The sequence below is a fragment of the Poecile atricapillus genome, chromosome 27 (assembly GCF_030490865.1).
Source record: "Poecile atricapillus isolate bPoeAtr1 chromosome 27, bPoeAtr1.hap1, whole genome shotgun sequence".
In the NCBI taxonomy this organism is placed as follows: Eukaryota; Metazoa; Chordata; class Aves; order Passeriformes; family Paridae; genus Poecile; species Poecile atricapillus.
Window position 1 is genome coordinate 4,849,184 of NC_081275.1, and position 6,000 is coordinate 4,855,183.

Genomic DNA, 6,000 nt, shown 5'->3' on the forward strand with positions numbered 1-6,000 from the left:
TTTCCTGATCCCAAGGGCTCGTCGCAGCTCCTGTGCCCAAACCTCATGCAGACACAGACCAGTGACATTCAGGGACCTTTGAAACCTCCAAGTGGATCAGTAATGGACAGGGAGCTCATCCATGCTCCTCCCTGGCTGGGGGGAAGAGCTCCCCGTCCCAAGGCTTCCCACGAGCTCTGGAGCCAGTTTGGAGCAGAGGAGCTGAGGGAAGCTCAGCCGAGTGAGCACAGAGCCCAGGGCAGCAGGGATGAGCACAGCTCAGCTTGGGACCGACAGGTTGCAATCATGGAATGGTTTGGGTTGGATGTGACCTTAAAGACCATCCAGTGCCAACCTCTGCCATGGTGAGGAGGCCCTGGCACAGGTTCCCAGAGAAGCTGTGGCTGCCCCTGGATCCCTGGAAGTGTCCAAGGCCAGACTGAACAGGGCTTGGAGTAACCTGGAGCTCCTGGTGTTGCTGCCATGGCAGGGGGTGAAATGAGATGGGCCTTAGGGCCAACCCAAACCATTCCATGGTTCTCTGGACAGGGATGCCACCAGGACAGGCAGGAATCACCTCCCCAGGGCTCCACAGCTGTGGGAGGGCAACACCAACACTGGAGACCCTCTGGCACAGGGCTTTCCCAGCTCCTCCCCTCCCAAGGGTTTTGTTTTCAGAGGAAAAGGCTGAAATTCTGTCCTGGGGAGAGGCAGAAATTACAGCACAAACACAAAAAATGGAGACTGCTTCATCCCACATGCAGGAATGGCCTTTCCCCTCGGACAGAAGCAATGAAGGGACAGAGTAGTTCCCTGGAAACACTGCAAGTCCAAGAAGGAAGTGTCTGTTAATGCCACAGCCTTGGAGTGAGGCAAGCCCCAAATCCCGCCCTGTGACACAGCAGCCCCTTGGGGCTGCTCCCGGTGCTCCTTCCGTGGCACTCCAGGCCTGAGCCCAGTAAATCCAGTGGTTCCCTGATCCCATGGCAGGGTTATACCCAGGGACATGGCTCTGGCAGCCCCACCGTGCCCTGCCACCACCTCACCTGCCCCAGCTGCACTCCCCTTCGCTGCCTTCACCTTCCCAGGATACGCTCACAAAGCCGCTGGGAATCTCCTGGTGACTCTGGGTTACTCTAGTGGCATTTTGGTGAAACAAGAGGAGAATCTGCAGCTGGTGGGGCCATCACCAAAAACCTGCAGCTCTTGGTGCATCTGCAACAGAGCAAACCCTGGCTGGCAGCTCCAGCCTCTGCTGGACTGCTCCCCTTCTGCTCCCCACAAACCCTGGAACACCTGGGCAGGTGCAAAGCTCACAGCTCAAACCAAGTGTGACCCTCGTTAGTTTGACAAAATCAGCTTGAAATTGCATTTTCAGCTGTCACAAGCATTTAAAGACGCACACAATAAACCTCCCAGCCCTGGAAATTCAGCTGGGATATAAAAATACCATGGAATCACAGAATGGATTGGGTTGGAAGAACCTCAAAGATCAGTTCCACCCCACTGGTCAGGGACCTGTCTCAGGTTGCTCCAAGCCCTGTCCAACCTGGCCTTGGGCACTTCCAGGGATGGGGCAGCCATCACCTTTCCGTAGGAAGCTTTGGAATTCAGGACCTGCTAAAGCAACATCTGCAGCGTCATAACAACAAATATAATTTTTTTAAAAATACCCCAAGTGCCTAAATGTAAAATAATCTGGTTTTAACTGACTGACCCACGTCTGACAATCCGCACTTAGAGCAGAAGCCTCCCAAATCTCTGTGTTCTAAACCTAAACCAAGCCCCACAAATAGCAGGGGATGAGCTGGTGTTATCGGCCTTTTCCGAGGCAAGAACGGGGCTGGGAACTCGAGTTCCGCTGAGGAGCCGTGGGGAGGCTGCGCCAGCTCAATCCCTCCCCAGTGCTGAGCACTTCCAAAAAAAAGGGCCATTTTTCGTTTTTAAAGAGCCGGATTTTGACTTTGCACGGGGAAAACACCGCCGCAGGTGCTTCCCCAGCCCCGGAGGGGCATCGCTCCCTGTGAGCCCGGGGTCGCTCGGGTTTGTTACCGCAGGAGAAGTTCCCCCGGGCCCTGGCAACAGCCAAACGCTTTTGTTTTTGAGTCTCCGAGCTCCCCGGCGGGGAGGCCATGTTAGCTGAGATCCACTGGAGCCGGCCAGGATCCCTCCGGGAACCCCGCGGCCTTTGGCTGAAATGTACGAAACAAAGGATTAAATGCCAGGGATTATTTCCCCCCACCCAAATCGCGGTGTTTGAGGGAGCTGAGGGACGCGACACCAGCAGATCCGGCCTTCCAGAGCTGCTTCCCAGCCCAAATTTCCATAAAAACTGCGCTGTTCCTCCCGTCCCTGCTCTTCACGGGGGTCAGACAGGGCCAGCCCCGCACGAGATCGCGCTGCGGCTGTCGAGAAACGTTAAAATACCGTTTAACGCTAATTTTGATAGAAAAACAGCCCCAGCCCCCGCCCAGTAACGCAGGTGCAGCCGGAGCCCTCCGGGCCGGGCCGGGCTCCTCCGCCCCAGCGGCTCAGAGCCCGGGGAGGCCGCGCAGCTCCATGAGGCGCCCGGCAGCGCTCAGCTCCGGTCCCGGAGCGCTGACGGGGGAGCTGCCGGTGGCGCCGCGGCACCGCCCCCCCATTAGGGCCGGCGGGGGGGCCCTATTTCCGCTCCCGGGACAGAGCCCCGACCGGCCCGCCCCCCGCTGCCGGCCCGGGGCCTCGGAGGGGACCCCGGTCCGCGTCGGGAGTAGGCCCGGCCCGGCCCCTCACACACAAAATGGCGGCGGCGGCACCGCTCCCGCTCCGCCCGCCCGGCCGCCATAGCCCCGGCCCGGCTGCGCCGCCTTCCCGCCAATCAGAAGCCGCCGCACCGCTGCGTGCGGCCCGGCGGAGCGGCCTGCGAATCGCAGAGGGAAGGGCAGTGCGCGTGTCCACCGCGAGGCATTGTGGGAGTTGTAGTCCATGCGCGCGTTGCTGTGGCCGGGCCGGGCGCTGTTTCGGACTCGCCGCCCCAGGAGGCCCCGCGGCCGCACGTGGCGGGAGCTGTGTCACGGCGGTGGGCGGAGGGAGCGGGCCGGGCCCCGGCGCGGCTGGGCCCGGGCCTGCCGTGAGGGCGGAACAGCCCATACCGAGGCCTCCCGCAGGCTCTGATGTGGTCAGGCGGGCCTTGCAGGGCCCGGAGTCCCGGGAGCTCCCCGGCGGGGCTGGCAGAGCCCGCGGGGCTCCGGGAGGAGGGTTTTGGCCGGGATGGCGACACCGAAAGCCGGCCCTGAGGGCTGCTCGGCCGGGGCGGCTCCAGGGAGAGGCTCCAGGGAGCTCTTGAGGGGGATGGCAGAGCCCCACATGAGGGTGCCTGGCTCAGGAAGGGGTGCCCAGCTCTAGGCCAGGCTTTCCCTTCAGCCATCTCGCGTTTAACTCCCTAATGCCTCTGTCCTTCCCCAGAGCCCTTCCGGGGCAGCAGCAGACACAGAGCAGGATCACAACTGGCGCACTCGGATCGCAATTAGGGGGATCACAATTAGCAGACACAGAGCAGGATCACCACTGGCACACTCGGATCGCAATTAGGTGGATCACAATTAGCAGACACAGAGCAGGATCACCACTGGCACACTCGGATCGCAATTAGGTGGATCACAATTAGCAGACACAGAGCACAATTAGCAGACTTGTCCCCTCAGCACGGTGGGAGCTCTGTGTGCTCAGGGGTGACAGTTCTCCCCCCAAATCACCTGTCTGCCCAATTCCAGCTCTGCCGAGGGCTCCTCCCAGGGTTATCTGGGCTCCATCTCAGATCTCCAGGACAGGAGTGACCCAAAGGGCAAAGTCCATGAGCTTTCCCAAGGGTTTCACAGGGATTTTTCCCCGCTGGTAGCACGCCTTGCTGGCTGAGCCCTGTGGGGTGTGGACAGGGGGTTCAGTCAGCAGGAATTTTAGGGGAATAATGTGTCCCTGAGCAATCAGAACGTGTAAAAGGCAAAAATAAGCAATACATTTTGCAAATGAAAGGAAAAAAAAGCCACCAAAAACAACAACAACAACAACAACAAAAACCCTCAAAAAAAAAACCCTCTCTACAAACCTAAAAAGTCTCTCCCTTCAAAGCTGCTCATCTTAAACTCCTGTTTTCTGGAGCAGGCTGGGCCCAGGCCTTGTTGCTGTGTGACTTTTGGGAAGAACAGTTCAGGGAATGAGCCTGAGCAGCCACTTGAAGCATTTGGAATTAAGTTCTAATGTTGCAAAAAGACAAAGAGTTTTGGGGTTTTTTTGTTTTCTTTTCCTGGGCTGATAAATCCCCAATCATAAATTCTCTTCCCCATGATGTGATTTTTAATGAGTGGGGGTTAATTGTGCCAGAGGTTATCTGGCCAGAGGGTTGGTGTTGGATATGGCCTGGCTGTTCCTAAGTGGAAAAGGGGATGAGGAAGTGTAAAATAGGACAAATCTTGGCAGTTGAGTGGCGAGGAAGGGGACAAATCCACTTCCCCCCCGACTGTCCCAGTATGAGCAGTAAGGGGGACAGACCCCTTTTTGCAGAGCTTGGGGAACTGGTGATGCTGGTGCCACATCCCAGGAAACAGCTTTCAGGCATCAGCCCAGCATGGAACCAGGTGCCCCCAGCCCCTGGGGACTGTCCCTGTCCCCACAGGCCCTGGATGGGGATGTTGGCCCTGGCACAGCCTCTCCAGAGGGTTTGTCCCTGTCCCCTACCCTGCTCTGTTGGGATCTTCCCAGGAGACCTCAGGGAGGCAGAGCCCAGGGATGCTCCTGGGACATGGGGGTTGTTCCTGGCACCCCCTGAGCTGTCAGATGTTTTCCTTGTGCTGAGCCATCCCTACAAGCCAGGAAACACCCATTTTTGGAGGACTTCTGTATCAGGAGCTGTGACATCAGCACTGAAGGCCACATCAGTCCCCAGCTAGTGCAGGTGGGGTTTGACTCCCAGTGTGTCCCATTTCCTGGGATTTTGTGCTGTCAGAGGGACAGAGCTCGACGACAGCCTCCTCAGCCATGGGATCCCCTGCCTGTTCCTGCCCTTCCCTGCTTGTTCTGTCCTTCCCTGCCTGTCCCTGCCCAAAGCAGGGTACAAGCAGAGCATGGAGAGGTTTGGAAGAGCCAGGAGCAGCCTGGGGTGCTGATAACCCCCACACCTCCGGGCGTTGGACTTATCTCTGAGCCCAGCTCTGGCCCTCCGTCACCCCCCCGCAGTGCCTTTAGCCATGGTGAAGCATTCTGAGGTCCCATGGGGCATTATTTGTCACCCTGTGGGGTTGTTGTCGGGGTCCAGAGGCAATCCCACTCCCCAGGGCGCTCCCTGGCTGTGGGAGCACCATCCCTGACTTGCTGCACCTTGCTAAGGCTGGAGGAACAGGTCCAAGGTCCCAAGGCTGCCTGGAGGAGCTGGATCAGCCAACCCCACACAGGGACAGGCGGATTTGCGAGCTGGTGCCAGAGATACTGTGGTTTATAGATCCAGATTGATTTGTTTTCCATGTATTTGGGTCTTTTCCACACCCTGGAGTGCCTGGCTGAGCACAGCCAGCCCCGACTGCCACCCTTGGGTCCTCCCACCCCTCGTGGCATCCCAAAGCCAGTGTGCCACAACCCTTTCCACACTCTCAGGAATAATTCTGGGGCAATGGATGTTTGTACAACCCTGATCCCACAGAATGGGGTTTGACTCCAGCACTCAGCAACCAGGACTGAGCTCCCAGCACCCACCACCCCAACTCCCAGTGCCCTACACCCAGCTCCCCAGCACTCCAGCAGCCATATCCCAGACCTCCAGCTCCTGGCATCCATCCCCCAGCATTCCATGTCCCAGCATCCCCAACTCCCCACACCCTGGATCTCGGTGCTCCCAGCACTCCCAGCCTGCATCAGCCCCTGCTTCCAGCTCCCAGTGTTTCCAGTGCTCCCAGCACTCATCATGCATCAGCCATGACTTCCAGCACCCCACACTCATCTCCCAGTGCTCCCATTTCTACCAGCATCCTACACCCAGCTCCAGTGCTCCCA